Source organism: Amblyomma mixtum, chromosome 3 (genome assembly GCF_055824585.1).
Source record: "Amblyomma mixtum isolate Tamu chromosome 3, ASM5582458v1, whole genome shotgun sequence".
Classification (NCBI taxonomy): Eukaryota; Metazoa; Arthropoda; class Arachnida; order Ixodida; family Ixodidae; genus Amblyomma; species Amblyomma mixtum.
Genome location: NC_143014.1, coordinates 58,565,588 through 58,592,160, shown reverse-complemented (window position 1 = coordinate 58,592,160; position 26,573 = coordinate 58,565,588). Strand labels below are relative to the sequence as shown.

The 26,573-nt window shown below is 47.6% G+C and overlaps 1 long non-coding RNA gene across 1 annotated transcript; it reads left to right on the top strand.

The window, feature by feature from the left end:
* Positions 1-821: 821 nt before the first annotated feature.
* On the top strand, positions 822-9,071 carry LOC149350316 (uncharacterized). The gene is made up of 3 exons (XR_016290326.1): positions 822-1,960; positions 3,221-3,328; positions 8,945-9,071. It is a non-coding gene; the product is annotated as an uncharacterized LOC149350316 (long non-coding RNA).
* The last annotated feature ends 17,502 nt before the right edge of the window (positions 9,072-26,573 follow it).

The window sequence follows — 26,573 nt, the reverse complement described above, 5'->3', positions numbered from 1 at the left end:
TAAAAGTTGTAGCAGAACTATGAAATCCAACATCCAATACTGAACTTCCCCACGTGATCTACACACACATAAAAAGCACGAAAGGATAAGCTCAGCGGTACTGTTAAGTTTGATGCCCTTTGAGGTTTGACTTGCGCGTCTGTATGCAACCATCAAATACCATCTTGAAGTTACCAGAATGCCCAAAACAACTTTGTTGAACTGTTCTACTCTAAACTGAAATACTTTTACTTAAAACATTTTTTTTGCAACATGCTGTGTAGCTAATTATAAAATAAAGAAAAGAAGCTGATAAAATTTTCTCATCTCAAACGTACTGATAAGTACACAAATCTGAGTGCTTTCAAGAGAGGTGACGCACCCGGTATTCAGTGTCCAGAAGCATACATAATGCTGCAGAATCCTATAGCAAGAAAATTTCTTTTAGTTGACAAATGGCTATGTCTGGTCACAAAGTCAATACCAAGTAAGGCGCATATCCTAACCTGCAGTTACATGAAGCTGCACGTGCTTCATAGGCTGTAACTCCGCCAATAACTGCTACATATTTCCCACCTCTAGCACGAGTGCGGAATCAATATACAGCATGGAAACAGCAGTTTTGTTGCTTTAGCTTCTTTACTATGCTGTTTAGGCAAGAGACGAGTTGAAATATTTGCATGGGCAGTTCTAGATTGAAGTAACGTAAAAAACATCCGCACTCCTTTCTGCTGAAGCGACTGGTGGACCACTTTTGCATGTCGCATCTCGTATGACTTGCTAAGGGTCCAGACTGACACACGCACTTCGTCAAACCTTCACAGAAAACTCTTCGCTTTTGCTATAAGCTCCGGCCACAGGCAGTAAGTGTCCCGTCACCGTTCACATCGCAAAAGAAGGCAGCGCTCGCAGGCGGTCAGTTTGAGCTGACAGCGACAGGCGTTGCAGGCACACCGCCGACTAAGTTTCCAAGGAAGCCACACTGTAGAAGGGCGCCGTCTTGTAATCGAAACACACCACAGAAACAATGGCCACTGTCGCTGCTTATGAGCCAGGCATTTTTGCAACGAAGTTAGCAGAGCAATAGGCCGAAAGGTTCGACTCATCAAACGACGGCACCGCACTGCTGACCTCATTATCGTTGTCGACCAGACAACCATAACACATATGCCCCGACGGATCGCTTAATTGGGAGCTGCTACTACTCTTGGATGAGAGCGCGCCCACCGGCAGCACACACCGGTAATCCTTCTTCTTTTGCGATTCCAGCACAGTAACAGCGGCGCACAAGACCGCCCAGCAGCAGCACGAGAAAACAAGCGAAGCTCACGGCGGTGATCTCAGAAACCATGCAGCATGTCGGATAGGCTTTGGATTTGACGCGCTAGACCATGCCCACTCACGCACGCACGCACGCACGCACGCATGTACCGACACGCATATTCATGCGTCCACGCGTCACAAATTTCTCAAGTTTTTAATGCTAATATGTGCACAAGAACTTAATTATTTTTGTAACGAAAGTTTCATTTGGTTTTAATCCTTTGCTATCGCACTGCCCAAAAGCATAGAGCCCGAAAGAGACGACCTGGAGGAATGCCTGGAGGCGATGCCTTTCTAAACGGGCCGAAGGAAGCCGGAACTGGCCGAAGCGCTAGCCAACGAACGCAGCGTCTGGGAAGGGACAGCATGGCGGACAGCGTTGCTACGTTTGTCGTGGTCGGTCGTGGTCCTCCTTTGTGGTGCCGAGGGCGTGAACCATCGCTGGAATGAGCATTTGTCACTCTTCCGATATGTGATGTGCCGACAGCAGTGAAATTCGCTAAACCTGTGTTTATAGCGTGCGTCAGCGGGCTCGACGGATAGCGCGTCGTCCTTTGCGCGCCTTCACTGGAAACGCTATGCTGACGGCGGGGAGGAAACTCCATGGCGGAGCAGCTGGTGGGAGACCACTACCCGGGTGACATCTCGCATCTTGGGGGTAAGTTAATTTTCTTCGAACCTGTTCATTATTTCAAAGCCTTTGCGCACAACTGGCCACGTCAACACAGCTAGTACAGAGACGCGAAGACGCAGTGCCTATCGCGGCAGCACGCAGCGCTGAAAGGTTGTTTGCTGGCGGCACACGGGCATGAATGCGCGTGTAGTGTCAGTGGTCACACGGTCATGGTCAGTATGCCATGCAAATATGCACAGCTGATCCGATCGCGGGGTGCACGATATCGGCGCCGTACTGCCGCCGTACTGCCATTCATCTCTCGCCGAGAATGGAATATGTGCCCGCGAATAGATCTTCGGCCCGGGCTTTGCATTCTCGCCGCATGTTACGCTGTAATTGAAGTAACAGCGCTCGAGCAGTTTAACTACGTAGACTGCGATTCAGCTGTATGCCTTAGGATTGAGCTTCCTCCTCTTTCACTTGTATTTCACTTGTACTTTTATAAATTGTGTATTTAAGGTACGAAGCTCCGTATGATCCAGCTGCGTTCGTACTTATAGCCGAGCCAGTGTAGTCGAGCCTTGAATAGCAGAACGGTGAGATAAAAACAAATTGCTCTGAAGTTTTTCGCCTCTATTTTGGCATTCGCTTTTTCATACTTTGGCTCGGAGCTGAAATGGTACAAACAACTGCAAAATGCACACAGGTGCCCTAGCTCCATTTGGCCTAAATCCCGAAGTTGCAGTGAAATTTAAGGGTAATTGAGCCTTTAATATGTACGAAGAATGAACTTAATTGTTTCATGATTATAACCAATGGCGCAAATAAATCTGACTTTGACTTAAATATGCTGAGGTACCTCTCCAATACCTTATTTGATGTTAAAGGAAAAAGTGTGGTTTTTCTGCAATTGGCACTATTAATTCATCATACCTGTGAGAATGTGAAATCAGTGCTAATCATGCCAGATTTCAAATTGAGGGACGCATGCAGAATTTGAAGCAAACCAGCCTTCTACTGAAAATATCGTTCTGCTGTGGTCTGTTCTTTTGAATGGTGGCATGTATTGTAGAAACGATGCTGGATATCGATATGCAAGTGATGTCTCGTCTGAGGCTAGCTTGTGAATGACTGCCGTGGTTATGAATTTCTTGTTGCCTGGCCCACTTCGAAATGTGGTTAAACAGTCGTGTTCCATTCTGCGACCGGCTCCTTTTTGTGCCTTGCATTTTGCCTTACATGCTTGATTCTAGTCCATTTTTTGCACTGTGCTGCTGTTAAATGTGTCTTTTTACCTTGCAGCAAGCTCCACATAGCTTTACCAGCAATGCCTCTTCCAAGCTCTCCAGTATAGCTGTGCCAGCCTTTCACTTGGTGCTAGGATGCCCAGCAAGCAAGCAGGCTTTTGAGGTAAGCACTGAAGACATCTTCCGACACAAGTAGCTTTTATTTTCCTAGTCCACTGCTACTTGTGTGACCCCTCGTTATGTTGATTTTTGCAAGTTAGGTTGCCTATTAAGGGCTCTCTTTTGTTTTTCACCTGCTGCTGTGGCCTACTGCATTGGTGTTCGGCTACTGAGCCCAAAGACGCGGGATTGAATTGTGGTGGCTTCGTTTCGACAAGGCGAAATGCATATTTGCTCGTGTGTTATGCAATGTCGGTGCATGTTAAAGAATCTTTGGTGGTCGAAATTTATGCACAGCCCTCCTCTATGAATGGAGCTATTGTTCAACTTTGAGGCATTAAAAGGACACTGATGGCAAGCTGAAGTTGACCTTTGATGATGAAGTTCCGCATCCTAACCACAAAGACGACACTTTTTCTGAAAGTGGAGCTTTATAAGCCAGAGAAAGCAAAATATACAATTGTCATCAGCACTGGCTGATATCGGAAATAAATTGCGATGCGCTGACTCCGTTTTTTTTGGCACAGATTCCAGAGGCTAGGCTGAACTGCCATTCACCTCAGAACGGTTATCATGGAGTCCTTTGTGTAGACTTCATGAGTTCAAATCGAGTGTCGGGAAAATTTTTAAATGTAATTTTTGCGCCAATCATTGTGTTGATGGCCTTTGCGCTGCTGTTAAAACCCGGGATAGCAGTATGGTATCCCATAAAACTAGGTTCAGGACTTGCAGGAAGTGGTTTATCACTTTCCGCTAGCTTGTGCAAGAAACTACTTCAGGGATATGTGCAGGTGTCTTTAATGTGTTCCTGAGTGAGCACTAACTCGTTAGGGGGAAGGCAGCTTCTAATCTGGCACTACAGTGCCAATGTCGTGAGTGTAAATCATAAGATGACCCATCAGTGTGTACGCCTGATTTCTGTGACACTTCAGTGGTGTATAGAAGTGGTAAACAAATCTGTAAGGTATTTGATGCATATCTCCAAGGCAATGGCTGTATGAGTAGCGAAGCCATTAGTCAATCTTCAACGGAAAAAATTTTCTCTTTTAGATGACGTGCTTGTATATCAGTGACAGTTATTTGTTGTCCTGCCTTTCGCTGGTGTGGGTCATGTGTGGCGCATCTTCATGCGAGCCTTCTTTTCCTTCACAAAAAATTCAATTGATAGTACAACCTGTTTTCTTCTCTTTTCCTGTGTTGCATCTTTTGGCTGGTTTTAAATCTGTAACTGAGCTCAGACCGTGATAATTACAGCCGGAAAACAGGGCTACTGAATGTGAGCTTGGCATACATGCGTACTGTATGTGTGAAAGTGCAGTTTACAATATTCAGAAATGCTTGATAGCCTTACAAGAATCTAAAATTTTGTTGGTATTCCTATTTGTTCTCTGTTCAAGTGTCGAGAGTTTTTCCGCTTCATCGTGTGATTAGAGCCACTTTGGTACTTAAGCTGAAATCTTTTCTTTAGCCTGCATGTTTCTCACTTTTGGGACAGAAATGTGGAGGCTAATTAAAAGAGTTCAGCTTAAAAGAGTATAGACACCTAATCTTGGTGGCATGTTTTCTTCTCTATAATGCTGCGGAAGACACTACTATGCATGAATCACCATCTGGTATTCGCGTGAGACCGCTGAATAATTTATAATCAACTTTTTCTGCCATCCTGTTTCGGTGAACAATTTGACTATGGCTATGACATCAAAGAGAGGTTATAGGTCACGTGAGGCGTGGTAAAACTGCACTTATAATCGCTGCTTCATCATTTTAATTCGCTACAGCGCTGACACCAGCATTCCTTAAGAGCCAGAAGTACCAATTGTATTGCAGTTTTTCATGCCTCACGTGACCAATAACCTCGCTTTGACGTCACAGCCATCATTCAGCTGTCGAAACCGAAACAAATACAGCAGGAGAAAGAAATTTGATTATAAATTATTTAGCGGTCATAGGAGGATGCCATGTGGTAATTCATGTATAATACTTTATGCCTTATTACAAAGAAAAAAACACGTGCCAAACAATAAGGACAGCAAAGTGTGCTATGGAAAGAAAAATGATAAGTCTAACATTACGAGACCAAAAGGGGGCGGAGTGGGTGAGGGAACAAACGCGGGTTAATGACATGCTACTTGAAATTAAGAGGAAGAAATGGGCCTGGGCGGGGCTTGTAATGGGAAGACAACATAACCGCTGGTCCTTAAGGGTAATGGAGTGGATTCCAAAAGAATGCAAGCATAGCAGGGGGCGGCAGAAACTTAGATGGGCGGATGAGGTTAAGAAGTGTACGGGGATATGGTGGCCACACCTTGCAAAGGACAGGGTTAATGTGGAGACATGGGTGAGTCCTTTGCCCTGCAGTGGGCCTAGTCAGGCTGATGATGATGGTATGTGTCGCACCTGCTGCTTCGTGCTATCAGCTGGCCCATGCTTGGCCGACCAGACTAGCCAAATTTGTGATGTGGGTTTTCTATTGCACCTGCATACACAGGTGCACCTGTGTACACAGAGGACTTGAATGGTAGCAGGCGATCCTGTGCATGTGTTCACGCCACAGCACACATGACCCACACTGAAAGCTTCTCTGCCTTTAGTAAGACAGCTGCATCAGTCTGGGGCATAACGTATCCCAGTGCTAGAGTATGAGTAAATTGCTCTCGAATCTTAATCTGGTATCAGGTAGCATAGCGCAAAAGAAGGCTAGCGCGGCTGCCTAATATTCTCTTGGGCAGCTGTGTTGGATTTTCAGTGCCTGTTAGTGTAATCCGTGAAAGTTCACTGTAAACCATTCGTTTCGATGTAAATTAGGAAGTCCTTAGAGCCCTGTACTTTTTAATGATAACAAGGTAATGCAGTAATTCAATTGTACCTGTTCTCTTTCAACACAGTAAAGTGCTGCTGGGTCGAGTTCACAGTTTTACTTTGTAGGTGTGCTCAGGCTGTCATCATCATCATCATCAGCAGCAGCAGCAGCCTGACTACACGCACTGCAGGGCAAAACCTCTCCCATGTCTCTCCAATTAACCCTGTCCTCTGCCAATTGTGGCCACCGTATCCCCGCAAACTTCTTAATCTCATCCGCCCACCTAATTTTCTGCCGCCCCCTGCTACATTTACCTTCTCATGGAATCCACTCTGTTACCCTCAAGGACCAGCGGTTGTCTTGCCTTCGCCTTACATTCCCTGCCCGAGCCCATTTCTTCCTTTTGATTTCAAATAGGATTTCATTAACCCGCGTTTTTTCCCTCACCCACTCCGCCCGCTTCCGATCTCTTAACGTTACACCTATCATTTTTCTTTCCATAGCTCGCTGCGTTGTCCTTGAAATAAGCTGAACCCTCATTGTTAGCCTCCACATTTCTGCCCCATAGGTGAGTACCAGTAAGATACAGCTGTGTTAGACTTTTCTCTTGGGGGATATTGGCAACTGGCTTTCATGATCTGAGAGAACCTGCCATATGCGCTCCACCCCGTTCTTATTCTTCTAGTTATTTCCCTCTCATGATCCGGATCAGCGGTCACTACCTGCACTAAGTATACATATCCTCTTACTACTTCTAGCACCTCGCTACCAATTGTGAACTGCTGTTCCCTTGCTAGGCTGTTGAGCATTACTTTGGTTTTCTGCGTGTTCATTTCTAGCCCCACAATTCTGCTCTGCCTGTCTAACTCATTCATCATGCTTTGCAGTTCATATCCTGAGTGGCTTAGCCAGGCAATGCCATCAGGGAATCTCAAATTACTTAGGTATTCTCCAGTAACTCTTCTCCCCAACTGTTCCCATTTCAGGCCCCGGAATACCTCCTGTAAACAGGCAGTGAATAGCATTGGTGAAATCGTGTCTCCCTGCCTGACACCTTGCCTTATTGGAATTTTATTGCTGACCTTATGGAGAACTATGGTAGCTGTGCAGTCGTTATAAATATCTTCCAATATTTTCACATAACACTCTTCTACACCCTGATTCCACAATGCCTGCATGACAGCTGTGGTTCCACCGAGTCAATTGCTGTCTGGTAGTCAATGAAGGCTATATATTGGGGTTGGTTGTATTCTGCCCATTTCTCTATCACCTGATTGATTGCATGAATGTGGTCTCTTGTTGAGTATCCTTTATGAAAGCCTGCCTGATCATTTGATTGATTGAATTCGAAGGTTGTCCTGAGTCTATTAGTGATTACCTTAGTAAATACCTTGTAGACAATGGATAGTAAGCTGATCGGTCTGTAAATCTTCAAGTCCTTGACATCTTCTTTCTTATGAATTAAAATAATGTTCGCATTCTTTCAAGCTCCTGATACGCTCGTGGTCACGAGGCAAGCGTATGCAGGGTGGCTAGTTTCTCTAGCATAATCTCTCCTCCATCCTTCAACAAATCTGCTGTTACCTGATCCTCACCAGCTGCTTTACCCCTTTGCATTGCTCCTGAGGCTTTCTTTACTTCCTCCCTCGTTACTGGCTGGTGTCCCATTGCTGTGCTCTACTGCCTCTCTCTGTAACCTTCTGATTACATTCACTACTGTAGAGATTTGTGTAGAACTCTTCGGCTACTTTAACTATCTTATCCATATTGCTTATGACATTGCCCTCTTTGTCTTTCAGCGCATACATCTGGTTTTTACCAGTGATTAGTTTTCTCTTCACTGATTTTAGGCTACCTCCATGCTTTAGAGCATGCTAGGTTTTCTCCATGTTAAACTTTCTTATGTTGGCTACCTTGCACTTATAATTAACTTCGATAGCTCTCCTAGTCCTATTCTATCTCTGAAGTTAGACGTCCTGATGCTTTGGCGTTTCTTCATCAGATCTTTCGTCTCCTGAGATAGCTTGCAGGTATCCTCTCGAATGATCTGACCACATACTTCTGCAGCATGCTGCAATGAATTTAAATATGTATTTAAAGATAACAGTTAAGGTGGGAGATTGAGCTTTGAGATTTGCACTTCAACTCGGGAGTTATGCCGCTGCTACACAGAATACTTGATCGCCGTAGAGATATTTCATCATCTCGCACCAAACTGCTGTGGAGCCACTGTCACAGTTGATAATTTTGCTGGGAAGCTGTTGTAGCACTCACGCAGTTTTGAAAAGGTGGTATTCATTGTTTTTGTGCTATTGGCAACAGTGATAATACGCTTGCTGCAGTGTTTTGTGGCCAGCCTTCTTTTTTTTCAGTGAAATAAGTTGTACATTTCATGTTGAGTATTCTTTCAGCGATTAAATTGCTTTGATTTTATTCCTTAGTGTAAGTTGCGAGTGCTCCATGTCTGAGTGCAAATTTCTACCACTGAAAAGCCTTCAAAATCTAGATAGATGTCCACACTGTTCTAGGGACTCTGTGGCTATTGGAAATGCCCATTTAGCTGCATTCAAGTGCCACTGAGTTGATGGCCATTTGAAAGCCTTCAAAATGCCTGTGTGACACGGTTATTAGATTTTGTGCAGGTTTGATGCTGAGCAGCCTGCGTGCTTGAGTCGGGTTTTCCAATGTCTGTATTTCAAACCTGATACTTTTCGAAATCATCATTAGTTCATTAATGGAAGAACTACTTGTGCCCTTTTCTGGAATTTCGAGAAAACAAATTAACTGAATTTTTTTGCATATACTGCTACCTTTTTGCAGGTGCTGCATAGTGAGAACCTGGATCAAGACGCCAACCTGCTGGACTTGGAGAAGCTGAAGAAATTGTTTAGCCACTGTGTGGCACCCGTCATGAGGGATGTGGCATTAATAAAGCCAGTTAAGGTGACCTTATCTATGTCCTTTTGCAAGCATGCTACACACATGAGAGTCATCCCACGAAGCACCATTGCTGCAAAGCTTGTTATCTCACAGCATGCATGCTGAATGAGGCAGTGACAGACAGGTGAGGAGGCCTTTAGGTAGGGCATTGGCGTAACGTGTTGAGCAGTGATGTAGGAGCCTTGCAGCTATGCAAGGTATTATCGGTATCATGATGGTAACTCCATTTGACACTGTCTAGTGCTCTGTGAGCCAGACAAGGCTCTTGAACATTCTGGGACTCACCCTTGGCTCTCGGACATTCTGGAAGCCCCACCCGGCTTGCGCATATCACGCGAGGATGTCTCCTGCTGTACGAGCCTTACGCAGCTTGCGCACTTTATGTGACAGATGTGTCGCATTTGCGAGCTTGCTCGGCTTGCGCAAATTGTGTGAAATATGTCTCGCGTTCTGCGACCTCGCTCAATCGTCACAATGTGCGTGGCAATAAACACGCAAAGATAGGCACGCAGAATCCACGTTCAGTATTTTCAATAGGGTATGTGAATAAATAATGCACACAATTTAGCAGAGTGGTTTGTTGGGCGAGTTGGTTTACCATATTGAAATATACCTGCGCTTAAAAGACACGGACTGAAAGATAGAGATACACACACACAGCGCTGGACTTACAACTGAATTTTTATTCGGGAAACACTGCTCTTTATACACACCAGCAGCTGATAAAAATGGAAGATGGTAACACCCGGATGATAAAAAATCGACAAACTGTCTCGTCACATGTCCATTCCTACCTTCCCTTTTGCAAAAATGCCCTTTCCTTTGATAGTAGTGAAAGGGACGTGCTACTCACGCATGCAACCCCACTGTCCGCTATGCTCATGGCTTCAATTATTTCACGCGCCGTTTGGTCACGGTTCCTGCTTACTATCTTCGTCTTGTTATAGGAAGGTACACATTTACACTCTTGACAATGAACAACCAAATTCCCATCGCCTCCATGAACATCGGAAGAACATGGAACGGAAAGGCGATGGGAATTTGGTTGTTCATTGTCAAGAGTGTAAATGTGTACCTTCCTATAACGAGACGAAGATAGTAAGCGGCAACCGTGACCAAACGGCGCGTGAAATAATTGGAGCCATGAGCATAGCGGACAGTGGGGTTGCATGCGTGAGTAGCACGTCCCTTTCACTACTATCAAAGGAAAGGGCATTTTTGCAAAAGGGAAGGTAGGACTGGACATGTGACGAGACAGTTTGTCGATTTTTATGCGAAGCATACTACTTTAGCTACCACTTCAGCCCTTCACCGTGGTTATGCGCGTCCAAATCACGTGATACATGACGTCACACCACGTGACACGATGACGTCACGACAGTAGAGAAACGGGGGCCCACCTTGCGCCGTCGCTGTGGTTGTGCGCCTCCAAATCACGTGACACGTTGATGCCATACCACGTGACACGATGACGTCACGACAGTGGAGAAACGGGGGCCCACCTCGCGCCGTCGCTGTGGTTGTGCGCCTCCAAATCACGTGATACATGACGTCACACCACGTGACACGATGACGTCACGACAGTGGAGAAACGGGGGCCCACCTCGCGCCGTCGCTGTGGTTGTGCGCCTCCAAATTACGCGACACGATGATGCTTCGCATTCTCCAGGCTTAACCAAGTTAAGCCTCAGCCTTTTTTATCATCCGGGTGTTACCATCTTCCATTTTTATCAGCTGCTGGTGTGTATAAAGAGCAGTGTTTCCCGAATAAAAATTAAGTTGTAAGTCCAGCGCTGTGTGTGTGTGTCTCTATCTTTCAGTCCGTGTCTTTTAAGCGCAGGTATATTTCAAAATGCACACAATGTTCGATTTACGGCACCACCAACTCAGAAAGCCGTACTTAGTTCCGTAATCGTCGTAGTTCTTGTTGTTTTGTCCTCAATAGTCGTTAATAAAAATCGTACCCGCAGACAACCACGTCTGCGCCGGTATAACACGGTAAAAGATTTGTTTTGCTTTATGGGGTTTAACGTCCCAAAGTGACTCAGGCTATCAGAGACGCCGTAGTGAAGAACTCCGGAAATTTCGACCACCTGGGCTTTTTTACCGTGCACTAACATCGCACAGTACACGGGCCTCTAGAATTTCGCCTCCATCGAAATTCAACCGCCGCGGCAGGGATTGAACCCGCGTCTTTCGGGTCAGCAGCCGAGCACCATAACCAATGAGCCACCGCGGCAGCACTCACGGTAAAAGAAGAAGCACTGTGTGTGGAATAAGACTTGGTGACTTTTTTTTCCCGCACATATACCTCCTTGTCATTCACCACCGTACCTTGGCCAATCCCCCCGCGTGGGTATGTGCCATTTTCATGTGGAGAAGAAGAAGAAGAAGAAAAATGGTTGTGAGTGTGGAAATCTCAAAAACTCTCTATGCACCCCTCTTCTTGGCCGATCCCCCTCTGTGGGTATGCGCCATTCTATGAGGTGAACAACAACAACAACAACTACTACTCCTGTTTTACTGGAGGATGGTACAGTCATATCGCTCCCATTTCTTCACAAGTTCAAGGCGCCAACCGTGAATATTTGGCAGCATTTAGAGGCAGTTTTTCATATCGGTGACCCGTCGGTAACTTCTCTTGCCTAACGGTCGATTTTAATGTCCCATAGTAGCGGCAACCGATGTGCTCTACACGATGACAACCGATGTGTTCTACATCTAAATCCGATGTGCTCTACACAGACGCTGCCGAATACGATAGCAAGGCAGCACACACAGCGGTAGTGTTTTGTGAGAGTGGATACCCGGTCTCATGCTGCACCGCTAAAAGCGCAAGTGCAGCTGAGGCAAAAGAAGTTTCCATTACTCTAGCAATAACACAGCTCGGTACAAGGGCGATAGTGACTCCAAGGCAGCCATTAAGAATTATGATATGGGCGGAATGTCTGCTACAGCAGCCAAAATTATGAGAGAAGGGCAGGCACCAGCCGAGCAAATCTCACTGATCTGGTCGCCGGCTGATCAGAGCTTGTGGGGGAATGAGAAGGCGGGCGTGATCTCCCGAGGGCTCACTTTCCGGTCGATCGCCGCTGACGCGTCGCCTCCATGCGAGGACCCCCCCCCCCCCCCTTCGGGTGACGAACTCAGAACATTCCACGAAATCATTTATCATGATAAGCTCGGGCGTAAGGCCTATCCAGCAGCGGATAAACAGCTCAGCAGAAGAGAGGAAATCATGGGGAGGAAATTGCAAAACGGGGAGTTTCCAAACCCTCAACTGTACAGTAGATGGCATCCGGAAGTCTTTAATCCTAGATGTACCGTAAGTACGCACTGCAGTAGCCAGGGCTCGGAAAAAAAAAAAAGTCATACAATATTTTGGTTTGTTTAGCGTACGCCGCTCTATTGTTGTAATCTCAGACTTCCCCCCCCCCCCCCCCCCCCCCCGGGGGGCAAGATGTTTCCCGCAGGAAGTCCAAGGTCGATATACAATCAAGTCGATGCAATCTTATCATGAGGCGAGAGCCAGGCTTTCTCTTATATCGAGCTGCTCAACGTTATAGTGAATCTCTAGCTTTGCTCAACTGACGCTTCAGAAACGACACGCGTATACCTCCTGCTTGCATTGCATGCTTCGTTGTTGTCGGCCCGCAGTCGGCCTGGAAGCTTCCCCATGGACGCCTGCAGGCAACAGAATTGCGGTGAAGCCGTTTCCGTCATCGGTGGGTGTTCATGTTGCCCTGGCTTGTGGCGCATGTCGTCTCGCAAAGTAGGGCGGCTCGCCTTATGGCGAACGCGGAAAGTCGCGGGGGAAGCGTCGAGGAAAGGAAATGCGAGTACTCACATTGGCAGAGCGCGCCAGCGCCATGCCACACCACCAGCCCGGATCTGCATTAAAAAACGCTTTCGAGGCAATGCTGAAAACTGCAGTCAGGAAAGATCGAGCACACAGAATATCATCAGGGAACAAAATCCACGGGAGTGCTGCTAACTGAAGAACTGCGGTAATGCGAGCTGGGACAGCTAAGTACTACCTGCTGCATAAGTCTGCGAAGCGCAAGAGCCATGAAGAGACGTATTCGCAGCCTGCGAACGGATTCTGGAATTGAGAGGTCCGATGCACTGGTTGCGTACGCTGCTACGCATTACGTGCGCCTTTCACTTTCACGCTGCGTGTGTCAGGACAGCGGAGAAATTCATACCTTTCTGGCGCTTCCTGCGGCGTACATTGCGTGTATGAAGGAAGAAATTTCTGCGACTCCCTGTGCAGAGTTGCCTAATAAAATTCCTATAACAACCATACGACAACATAAGAGTTTTTTTTTTTCCGAAATGAGCCAAATCCAGAAACCGAAACTAAGTCAAATTATACTGTAATGGAGGGCAAATACATCTTTCCTTTAGAAAAAAAATATATGGTAACGAAAGGGGTCCAGTATCTAGACAACCTGCGCTCAAATTCTATTTCAGATAAAAATTGAGCAAGATCCCGCTGATGTGCGATTGAGAATGAGCCAAATTCATTCGTTAGAAAACCTTCTCTGTCAGCTTGAGCCTCACAGCTTGGACTGTTTCGAGCACGGCTTCATTTATTCCGGCTTCAGCTCTATTTTATCATCAACTGCTCAGGGTATGAAGATCTCGGCCGAAGGTCTGAAACCAGAAGATGAAGATAACGAAAGGACCATTAGCCCCGTAGCCGAGAAAGTAAAGGATGCGTCTCAACTACGTTCAACTTGGAATCGGCTTCCTAAACTCATTATTGCTAGCGAAATGGCAAAAGCATAGGAAACGGCAGGACTGTCGGCCTGTCGTTTCGTGCCTTGTCTGCGCCTAACATTTCGCTACTGATCATGAATACAGGCTGCTGCAGTGAAGTGGAATAAATTCTACATCCCATATATTCTATCTAGTTCGATTTTTCCACTGCGAAGCGGGAACACAAGAATGCAGTCACGTCAGTGTTTGTGGCAGAAGCCTGCTATTCACACTTGCTGGAGTCGGTGAAGCACCGCAGTGCTTCTGACTGCGCGCGATGAATATTCTAATTGTTTTTCTGCTCACTTCACAGCAAAATCATTTTTAAGCATTATTTTTATACACAGGGCTTAAACTATGTGTAGAAAGTTTATGGAGCAAAACAAGGTCCAGTCTAGAGTTTCACATCGAAAAGAGCCAAATCCAAAGTTTGCATGCTGATATTGATCAAATTATTTACATATTTTTTTAGTACATGATGGCCTACAGTTGCCCTAACCTGTAAAGCATATCATATAACAGCTTGGGTAGCACTGCGGTTTGTGCGGATAAGAAACTTTCGTTTTTTTCTCATTTGTGTTTTTTCATTTCGTGTTTTCCGCATGTTTAGGTGGATTTGGTTCATTTCGAAAAAAAGAAACAACTCATATTTGGGATTCCAAAATTTTAGGGCTACTCTCAGGAAATTCGTTTGCACAGGATTCTTGTTTGCCCAAGTAGAGCCCGTGTGTGTCAGGGTGACGCAAAATGAGAACACAGTGGGTGACCGTCTATGCAGATATGGCGGTTCGCATCGAGTTCGGATGGGTAGTGGAGGGGCTGTGTGTGACGTTCAGAAACTCCCAATGCGGGAATGTTGAAGGGGCAGTTTGAACATCTTAGTGGTATGTTCATTTAGGAGGTAGTGGCCAAGTACTGTCCCATTACCGATGGTTCCTTAGGTTAACAGTGCGGAGGATTAATGTAGCAGGGGGCGGCGAGAGTAAGGTAAGCGGGTGAGGTAAAGATGTTTGCAAGGATACGGCGGCCGACAGCCGGCACTGGGCAAGGTTAATAGATCGACGTGAGATACCTCTGTCCTGCAGTAGTGCGGGTAGGCTGATGGTGGTGGTGATGACGACATCTTAGTGTTTCTCAACACTGTGGGCGGAGAAACGCCGGAGACCTTTGAAAGCGGGAACGGTGCCACATATCTGCATATAGCGTTAAATTAAACAACACCAGCAGAAAAGGCGAAACAGCTCACTTGCTCACATTATTATTGTGCAGTGCATTTTCTTCTGCAGAGGAGGTAGAGGAGCGAGTGAGTGAAAGTATGTTTACTTAGAGGGGTTGGCTCTTGCCTAAAGAGAGAAGGAGGATGGGAAGAGGTAGGTTGGAGAAATCAATTTTGGCATGTGTTCACGGCCGCTACCTTGTTAAAATCTGACCTCATTCTCGTTTTCTACGCATTATGAATGTTTCTGTTGTTATACAGGCATCTAGCGGCACATACCTAGTCTAGGGAATCGGCCAAGAATCGGGTGGCGTATAAAGGCAGATCAGAAGGACACGGTTTTGACATAAAGAGAGAGAGAGAGAGAGAGAGAGGGAGAGAAAAGGGTGCAACAGAAGCACGCGCGGTGGAGCATCCCTAGGAGGGCCTGGTGAAACCAGGGAGGTGGCCTTAATTCAATAAAGTATGTGATTCCAATAAGAAATTTTGGACGGCAGAACAAACAATCCTGTGCACGTTTATTGCTTTGTTCCTCTTTTTTTCCCTTTTCTTTCTTCCTCCGACTCACTGAACTATTTAATTACACATCGATCACACAATGTCTAATTCATCTGTAGACGTTCTAAGATCTTCTTAAGAATTAATTCATCACCGCCCCATTTTTTCCTCGTTTCCTACAGTGAATATTAGCTATCCAGGGGTTGGACTTTTTGGTTTCAGCCCCCCCCCCCCCCCAAAAAAAAAAAAACGATAAAAGTACGCCGGATTCAGTTTTCGAAATTCGGTTTCAACGGAAAAAGATCAGTATTCCTGGCATGCAAGGCATAGCTAGCTGGCTGTCGAATGCGAGCTACACTCAGTCAAAATTGAAAATTAACTAAGTAGTGAAATCAGGGGCATGATGCGACGATGGTATTGTTGGATAAGCAGCGCAGTTGAACTATTTTAGGTATTTCGCCGCTAGCTTACACGCCCCTGCAGACGTGGAAGCATCAGCTTCACGCCGCCTTCTAGTTAGGCACTGTTTCTTCACTATCATCATCTACTTAGAGCAGTTAATCGGTTAAGTAGGTTAATCAATGCATTTAGGGCACTGACCCGAAACCGCGCATGGATGCCCCGAAGAAGTTCTTTCTGGCTACCACGACGATTGAGTGGCAGTTCTGTAGCTTCAGTCAATATGCAGACCAGGTCATGCCCCTCACTCGCCCTCAAACCAGCGCAACAAGCGAACGATAACATGTCAACCTAGTTCTCAGAAGTAAACTTCCGCTTCCGTTTCAGTCTGCCGGCCATCTCATTTAACTTGCGTTACTCTTTTAATGACAATAGCAAATTCTGCTACAAGCACAGCTCCAAATACTACCATTTACGTAACAATTTCTTGGAAATAAATTGCTCAGGTTGAAAAAAAGAAACATCCGGATAGATTTGACGCGATTTTTGACTATACGAAATTGCTACATTAAACCACGGAAGAGAAGTCAGTATTTCATACGTCGAAAATATTCTCCGAAAAAAAAAAACTGAAATCTTGCGTTCTGAAATAAAAACCGAAAAAAAGTCCGCCGAATTTTTAAAAATAAAAACCAAAAGGTCCTACCCCTTACAACACCTTACAACACCAGCAATAGCAAAAAGCGGTCGTATTCACAAAAATATTAGTAGGTGATGCTAGTTCATCTAAATTGCAGTCATCCATGAGCTGGAAAGTCATAAAAGCTAGGCGATTAGGACGGCCTTACAGCCAGTTCTAATTATTCTTTCAGCTGAACCAGGTGGCACATGGCGGTGCAATGAAATGTAAGGCTGCGCGTGGCGGCCCGAGACGGCTCGCGTATGTGCACGTAACTTCGTGCAAGAAGGGTCTGGTATACGTTTGATGCAACAAGGCATCGTGCGAGCGACAGCGGTGCACCACTGCAACCACCTGTAAAGCTACAGACGTTCAAAAGCACAGAAATATTAGCGGGCGCTTTGACGCTGTTTTTTTTTTTTTGCGTTTGTCTTCGTGTGGCTAGCGTGTCGTCCAAGGCAGGTGAACACACCACTCAATTTATATAGCGCTATTAAAGAAATTTTCTGCGGGCCGTATGATTGTCTACTATTCGCTAAAATGAACAATCATCTCCTTTACTGTCGTAAGCAGCAACGCAGCGCAGCTTATATGCGTTGCGGGCATTTCCTCTGCGCCCACTGCGCTTGCCGCATCGGGCTGAACATTCCCCCATCTGAACGTTTCCGAGAAAGAGTTAGCTGGAACGTAAGCTGCAAGGGTGTCCGCATCACCCTGCTTGGCACTACCTGAGACCAGCTTCAGAACTCCATGGTCCGCAACCTCTACGTAAGCAGTCAACTACGTACAACTCTGAAGCATGTCATTCCGCTCGCCGGTTTATAGCAATGAAAACAAAAATCGCGTCTTTGCAGTCTATAAAACAATGTTCAATTGTTTCAGGCACATTTCACAAGCGGCAGTTTACAGAAGAAACAAAAATGTTTTTCCTATCAAGCCACGTGTTGACAGGTAGAGCTTCGGTGTGTAATTTATAGAAAAATGTTTTTGTGCAAGGAGAAATCGGCATTTTACGCACTCGCTTCAAAACGTCATGACCCACAAGTCCAAAATAGAGAGAACAATACAGTGGGGGCGGGAAGAGCGTCGTTATCAAATCCCTGTACAGATTTTTGCGCGAAACAGAATATGAGTACTCATTTGAAAACCGAACTGTCAAAAACCGCACGCAGGCATAAACTTCCTGCATGAGGCCTAGTAAACAGGGGCGTTCAGTAAAATTGGAAGAAACTACTAAGTTAGGAAGTAGAGTCATGAAGTTAACCTGCAAGAACGGTCTAATAATCGGATGGGAACAATCACGAAAAAAGAAGAAACGGGCAACCAACTGTCTCACATACAGGTGCTCTAGGCCCAGTTCTCCTGCACAAACAGGCCTGAAAAGGTTATCACGCCTCATGGGCTCAAATTTAGAAGACCAAATACACGTCGCAAATATACGGTGGAAACGCTGTATGTAATGTATGGCGCAGTGAAGGACATGGAGTACGTAATAAATTCTTGTTGCCAGAAAGGTGTTGCAAGCCTGGGCTCGGCCAAAAATTGAAAGCCGATGTGGGACAAAAGTGTGAGCATAACGCTCAACGGCCGGAGCTCGCTCTCTCCAGTAATGCGCACATGATTTGAAGGCATGAAGTGGAACACCAGGATAATTAGGGGGAACACAAGACCATTCATTCCAGCGTACAGGGGCGGAGTTGTGCCCCATGAGCCAAACCATAGGCCAGAACTTTTGGAGCGATTAATTTGAGCACCAGAAACGATGCCAAACCGATCTATCGTGGACGACACATCATCGGTGCTGGGCTTGTCAATGCAGAAAAATGCAAGATCATCAGCATATGCTAGCAATTTGACTTCATTACCCAAAACAGGGAACCCATGGGTGTTACTGTTACGCAAAACACTCAAACAAAGCGGTTCCAGCTAAAGAGCAAAAAGCAGAGGAGACATCGGACAGCCTTGCTTCACGGAAGAGTGGATTGGCACGGGATTCGAGAGCTGGCCATTAATTACTAATCGTGTTGAACCGCTGCTGCAGCAAAGTTGCACTCCTTAAGTACAGTAGACCCCACGTTTGCTTGCTGTAGAAGTGAGAACAGAAAGGAATGGTTCATGGTTTATGGTGGTTTAACGTCCCAAAGCGACTCAGGCTATGAGGGACGCCGTAGTGAAGGGCTCCGGAAATTTCTTCCACCTGGGGTTCTTTAACGTGCACTGGCGTCGCACAGTACACGGGCCTCTAGAATTTCGCCTCCATCGAAATTCGACCGCCGCGGCCGGGATCCGATGGAGGCGAAATTCTAGAGGCCCGTGTACTGTGCGATGTCAGTGCTCGTTAAAGAACCCCAGGCGGAAGAAATTTCCGGAGCCCTTCATTACGGCGTCCCTCATAGCCTGAGTGGCGAACATGCTCAAATGCTTTCGCAAGGTTGATCTGAAACATAGCAAGCTGCTTATGAGAGCTGGAGGAATATTCAAGAATTGTACGCGCAGTGTGAACATTACTTTGAATGGAGCGGCCTCTCAAACCGCACGTCTGGTGAGATCCAATGAGTACCATCATTGCGAATTGCAGGCGATTTGATGAGACGTTAGCAAAAATTTTGTAATCCATATTTGGCAATATAATGGGCCCATAACCTTCTACGGAGCGCATTTTTCCTTCCTCAGTAGTTTTCGGAATTAGCACTGTGTAGCTTTTTGTAAAAGACTGAAGAAGGGCTCCTATATCGAACCCCACCGTGAAGACCCGCAGCAGGACAGGAGTGAGAGATTTAGAAGTCTGAAATTCCATCAGAACCAGGCGTTCTTAAGGCAGGTAACTGATCAATTGCATGTTCGACCTCTTCCTGCGTGAAAGAGCCGCTAATAACAGAACAATCGTCTTCTGATAAAGGGCTCACTAAGGTTCTGAAATGCGCCAAAATGTAGAATAAATACCATGAAAAAAAAAACAAAAAAACTTAGGCGATGGTCGAGTGGTGTTAGGCATCGGAAGACGCAGCTGTTATGTTTAGCCGGCGCTAGTTCGAGTCCCGCTCGGGGCTATAGTTCGATGAGTTTTTTTTTTTTTGTGTGTGTGGCAATTATTCTCGCGGAACAGTTCAGAATTTTTCGGATAAGTATAGCTTCATCTCAGGCCTCAGCTAAAAGCATTTCGTGCTTAAAAAGCAGGAGCGGCTGCTGTGTCCTCGAGGAATCGCTTCTGCAGCTGGTGCGTATACACTCCGCGCGATGACACGCCTTCGCGAAAAAGCGTTCAGAATAAAAAATACGCTGGTTAAACCAACGAAAATGTGAGATAAAAGTACCGAACTTGCAGTATTTCATCACTATTGGTCTGTATACAGTGCAAAAATGTAAAAACTGGCAGATTAATTATGAAAACAATTATTGTTGTGTAAATTAAATTATTGAATTGCAATAATTTCTGTTTGTCTAAGAACGACAGAACTGCGCAGATCTGCTCAGGCGCATTGAATAAATCAATAAGCAAAATCATAATTGTTTCACCGCCTGTCAGTGTAGCCCTACGACCACAGAAATTTTTGGATGCCTTGGTTTGGTTTGGTTTATGGGGTTTAACGTCCCAAAGCAACTAAGGCTATGAGAGACGCCGTAGTGGAGGGCTCCGGAAATTTCGACCACCTGGGGTTCTTTAACGTGCACTGACAACGCACAGTACACGGGCCTCTAGAATTTCTCCTCCAAAGAAATTCTAGCCGCCGCGGCCGGGATCGAACCCGCGTCTTTCGGGTTAGCAGCCGAGCACCATAACCGCTTAGCCACCGTGGCGGCGGATGCCTTGCCGTTAGTTTTAGCTTCTGCCATAAATGATATTCAAGCAGGTCTCCTGCGTCTCCGAAGACTGGCACTTTGGTCTTGCTTTCATGAATATGTTTAAAAGAGACCATTTCTACCATAACGTAGCTGATCTACATCTGAAAGCATAAATGAAAGCTATTCACATTTTTACGGTTAATACCGTACGCGATATGCCGGGAATTAGAGGGTTAATGAAGTAAATTTCACGCACTAAGTTCTCTACGAATTTGCAAGAAAGTGGCCGATTAGAAAAGCTTGAATCGTTGTACCGAGCTATCGGCACGCCACTGTACGGGCGATAGCCTGTACATAGGCCTTCGTCACGAGTGCAAAGTGCAGTGCGCGTGTCCGTATGGTCGTATTGTTGGGAAACACTTCCGCCGGTGGCGCGATGAAATTAAACAAGTTTTTCTGAGCCAATCGGACGAAAATTTTACGCGACGTGACACGAACTGCGCACGGAAATTTGCACGTTAACGCGAACTGTGCGCGATCACTTTCGTGACAGCCGCATGCAATGTTCCTGTGCTTAAGCTTCGAATGTGTGTCGCCTGTGAAAAGACGGATGCGCCTCGGCCGCTCCACGGACAGCGCGGGTCACCATGGCGGCGAAGTAGAGCTCTAGACCATCTCCTCTGCAGCAAGCCAAGCGCGGTACCCCGGTGCGAACTCATTGCGAACTACAGAGTCGTTGGCCTCCCGGACAGCGCCAATGCGCGCGGCAACGACCGAGCCCGCGAGGAGGCATTGTCAACCTTGCCGCTTTCACTGAGAAGTCGGGAATCTTGTGACATCTGCTGCGTCGCAGGTGAACTTTTGATGATACTGATGCAAGCAAGTGCAAATTTATCTTTAAGTAGTTTCTTTTGATGGGAGCGGAATCCCTGCTTTTCACTTTTCTTAGCACGAAAGCACTGCACTGTACCCCCTTCGGACATCCGCTGTTAGGATGAAGTGATGCCTATTGCACCTAGCCTAGGCGACGAAGAGATCAAGGCTAGGAGCGAGGTAGCTAGGGGAGAGGACAATAAACGTCTGGCGGCACTCGCGTCAACGATATCACTCGAGAGCCCGAAGCAGCGCCGATAACGAGACGCGATGGCAATAAGGGGGAAAGTCGAGAGATGACGTCAATCGAGATGCGCGGCCGCGTAAGGGTTAACCGCGATGTCCCTCTGCCGCTCGCGCTCTAAGGATCTTGCTTGCTTGCCGAAGCGTCTTTTCGCTCCCGAGAACCGCATGCCCGCGCTCTTTGCCAGTCCCTATTTAGCGCGCTCCCGTCTCCTAGCTCCCGCTCCACCAGCCGAGTCCCAGTATTCCAGCGAGGAAGGATGTCAGACGCCAGCGAGGAACAAAGCTGAATGCATTATTGCGGCCAGTTCAGCTAAACCAGCGAAAGGAAATACGGAAGGATCTGACGCAAACTGAGGCATTTCGAAGCGAAAAAATGGGAAAAGCCCCAAAAGCAAAACTATCATTTGTAAAAGCTTTCATCATAAAAGCATTCAGACAAAATCACCACTGCTTACGCACGTTGCTTGCATCAGACTGTCAGGCTGTCCGTCCAATTTTTTTTTCCCACAATAAACACAACACTTGCCTAGAGTTTGTTCATTTGTGAAATGGATACATGGGCAGAAGTTACATATGTTGAAACACACACAGGGGACATAAAAGAACAGGAGATTTGCAGTCTCCCTATAGTGGCGAAAAAATTAGCTGCGCATAACATGTACTCTTGGCCAAATACCCCGCCGCGGTGGCTCAGTGACTAGGGCGCTCGGCTACTGAGCCGGACTACCCATCTCAGCAGCCGGAGTATTCGGAGAACCGCGGCGGCTGCGTTTCGTTGGAGGCGAAACGCAAAAGGCGCCCGTGTGCTGTGCGATGCAGTTCACGTTAAAGGTCCCCAGGTGGTCGAACTTACTCCAGAGCCCTCCACTACGACACGCTTCTCTCTTTCTTCTTTCACTCCCACCTTCCTCGCTTCCCTTACAGTGAGGTTGAGGTGTCCACCGAGTAGTGAGACGGTTACTGCGCCATTTCCTTTCCTCAAAAAGCACTAATTGTTTTTTTCCTGGCCACATAATCGCAGCCGAAGTCGACGAATCGCTGAAGGAGTAGTTGCATGCGCATGTCATCTCCATTTCTTCTCTCTGCGAGAGAGCGCGGATGCCATATAGGCTTTCTTTTCACGCCTTGACGAAGTTAGAAAACACCCCGATGAGCAAAAAAGAAGAAAAGAAACTACCTTGGTAATACCGTTATGCCTGCTCGTGGCATCATCGCAGAGCGCTCTCAATACGCAAGGGACACGTTGCTTTCTATCCTTGAAGTTCCTGCGCAACGCGGGTCAATATCGTCATGCACGGCGGCGCATCGTGAACAACATTCCTACACTCCCGCTCGCTGCTTTGGCCGCGTTTGATCTCCGCCTTCTTGCGGCCTGTCTCGCCTGTCATGGTTGATTACGCTCGCGTCTAGCGCCGGTTCCATATTGCGCTATCGTGCGTGCGACAGCGCTCGGATCTTCGCGTTCCCGCTTGCTAACGGGCACACGTATTTGGTGAAAATAAACCAGAAAAAAAAGATTGACTTGAAAATACCACTCGCTTACACGCGATCTCAAAAGTGATTAAGGAGCGCTGCATGGCACCAGAGGATGTCCCCCGGACATAAAGTCGCAAACTTTATTAGGCGTTTTTTTGTCTATGCCGCAGCGTACATGGACAAAAAGCTTTAGGCCGTTAAGACAACACGGTAACCGCTTCGGAGCAGCTGAGTAATCTACACCACTGAACGTCGTCTTGTCGTCTCGTAAAGACGCTCGAAGGCGCTTTGTAGCGACAGCGACACTACGCCAGCCGCTTCGCGAGGTCAGCGTGGCTGCGCCCTGAGCCGTGTGCGCATGCGCGGAGTGACGTCAGAGCACGCAGCTGGTGTGCGCGCCGCGCGCCTCTAGCATTTCGAGCCTTCAGCGTGGCGGCGCCGTCGCTGATCACGTGGTTGGTCACGTGGTGCGGAGCAGCTGCCGACTCTAGCGAAACCGAGAGGGGGAGGGAGTGAATCCCCGTCCAGGGACGACGGGAAGACGTCCAGGGAAGACGTGATGCTCGCCGGCTTAAGTCTAACCTTACACACGGAACGTGTGCACTCGGGGCGTATGCTTCCTCGCACTCCATTCTTCAGCCGCCTCCGCCAGTTCTCCCTCCCTGGCATTTTGCGCAGCTAAGCGATATCAAACCAACTGATCTACGTCGGCCATCATCTACCCCCGCGGCGGCGCCGTTTCGCGAACGAATTACACACCAAGACGCCCATCTGCCGCATGGCTCCATCGTTTTATACGTTGACGCAGGCAACCAGGCTTGCGAAACCACTACTGCAATTTACTGCCCTTGCAAGCCTTCCCTGAACAAAACGTCCAGCTTTCACTTCCCAGAACCTCCTTCCTCCTTCTGTGCGGAGATGCTTGCCGTTCAAGAGGCACTTTGCTCTGTGGCCGCCGTTCCCCTACTACCTACGGCTCGCATCGTCATCCGCACCAACGCCCTTCACGTCATACGCCTACTGCGACGCGTCAGTCGCACCCCAAGCATTTGCTAGGACATCCATCGTCTCACGGCACGCATCCCGCAGCCAATCCGAATTGAGTGGGTCCCACGAGACCTCCTGAGTTCGCAAAGCCGTGCAGATTCTGCGATCCACCTTGTGACCCCAACCTCGTCTTCGCCTCGAGTCCTCTTACCTTGGATGACACTACCCTCCTTTTAACAAGAAAGGAACACCTCCGGTGCCGCACACGTGCTCTAATCCCTCCGTGTGCGGTAACCCTCTCCCGTGGTCTTACCTGTGCAGAGGAGGTTGCGCCTCGGAGGACCCGGGCCCCGGGTCGGGGTTGCCCTCACACCAGCCGTGACACGAAAGTGGCCGCAATTCGAAGGTGTATATCCCCGCCCCGGGTGTCCAGTCTGCAAGAACCGAAATCTTGAGGCCGACATTCACCACCTGCTATGGGTTTGCCCGGCGTTGAAGCCGACAAGAATTCGGCACCTGACGGCAGCGGGTCTTTCGCCCGACAATAGTGCTTCATACATCGCTTGGACACAAGGACCTCATCATCGTTCACTGCTCGATTTTATTAGATCAGCGAGCCTTTTATCATTTATTTAGGCATCCTCATCTATCATTACATACCGTTTTATGCTCTGAGGCAATCAACATCGCATTAAAAAAAAAAAAGAAGAAGGAACGCCCAGCGAAACGCAGCGGCGAAAGACTCACTTTGCAATTCGACTCAGCGAGTTCCACTCGGCCAGCTGTAGCTATCGCGTCAATCCAGGTTTAACCAGAGCTAAACAACAGCCATTTTTTTGTTTACTATGCTTTCAATGGTATCATAGAGAATGTGGTTTAACGTCCCAAAGGGACACAAGGGCTATGATAGACGACGCATCGGAGGGCTCCGGATTAATTTCCCCAACCTGGGATTCTTTAAAATGCACCGACATTGCATACCACACGGGCGTTTTATCATTTCACATCCATCCAAATGACGCCACTGCGCCCGGAAATAGACCCCACGTCCTTCGGCTTGGCAGCTGAACGCCGCAGACACTAAGCCGTCGCGGCGGGCACTTCTCTTTCAATGCCAGTATTTATGCCCCTTACATATCCTCCGCAGGATTAATGTAAAAGACGTGTCGTCGGGGCAGCTGTCCTAGCCTGTAGGTGAAGCTATCATAAATGGTTTATAAAGCGTCTTGATACTAATGTCTTGGTGTTGATGACTGGTGCCCGATGAGCTAGCCTCGTCGCCTTGAAATGTCAAGCCGAAGTACGTTTGGGTCACTTCGTGCAAACGTGTGAAAGATGAATTACGAAGCAAAGTGGCCGACTCCAATGCAGACATCCACCCGGGCGAGGCGCGAAGCGGAGGCCACAGGACTCCTGGACTTTTAGGAGCCCTCCCGGGGTACAGGAGCTACTCATTGTTTTCCCCACTAAAAAAAGTTTATCCCTGCTCCTTCGCTCAGCGGAAGATGCAACCTTCTCTCTGCTTCCCTGCGACGCAGTGCTGGTCTTTTATGCGCCAGACATCCTCAGCTCGTTCATTTCACTTCGCGCTCGAGGCGGCGTTGCATATATTCTCGCGCGCGGTAACTGCGCTTACACACGGTTGCGGAAAACGAGCACTAGTCGCCCGCGGCTTTCCGCACCCGTAACTGCCGTTACCTCACGTAAACATGCGTCGCCAATTGACTGAACGCGACGCACGAGTCGCGTCTTCGCGAGGGCGCGTTAAGCGGCGGCGGCAGCGCGCAACCTCGTTCATCACTCCGAGCACGCGAGTCATTGACATCGACACAGTCGGCTGGCGCCACGGTATTCGTCGACGACAGACAGGCGCGCACTCGGCCTCCTTCGCCGCCCGTTTTAAACACTCTTCTACTTTCGCTCTGAAGTCTCGCCGCGCCATACGCGGCCTAGCTCGAGGACGCGAGGAAAAAAGAAGGAAGAATAAAAAAAAAAAGAAGCGTCGCTCAAGATTTCGGGGTCGCGAATAGGTCAATCGCGCGACTGACTTCGATCTCTTCCGCCGCGCGATTTTTTGCCCTGAAAAAAAATTCGGGGCTGGGCCCGGCCCAGCCCCCGCTCGCAGTCTACATAAGGCGCCGCGGCGGGCCCATTTGAGAGCGTCGCTTGTGTGCGCTTGGTGGTGCAGGATGCCGATCAAGGTGGGTGACTCTGCGCGGCGAATGCGCTCGGGCCTGGGAATAGGTCGTGCTCGTCGGTCTCTCCCTGCGCGAACGCCCTCACGCTCCTACCCGACTAGCCGAGTTTCGATCTGTTTATTTCGCCTCAGCGTTATTCAGAACGACCGCGTTCGCCTATTTGTACTGGATCAGTAATCGATCGACTTAGCACGCTTGTGATTGTCAAAACCTTAGTTGCCTACATAAGTTTAGTTCTCAGAGTAGTTTGGCAGAAGGATAACTAAAAAAATATGTTTATAGAGAAACCGGTTTATCGTATCCTCAGCGCAGCGAAAAGTTAGGTCTTAGCATCGTAGTGAGGCTCGTGGGCCCGGTCTCTGGCTTCGGCCGGGTGCCTACTAGCTTCAGCAC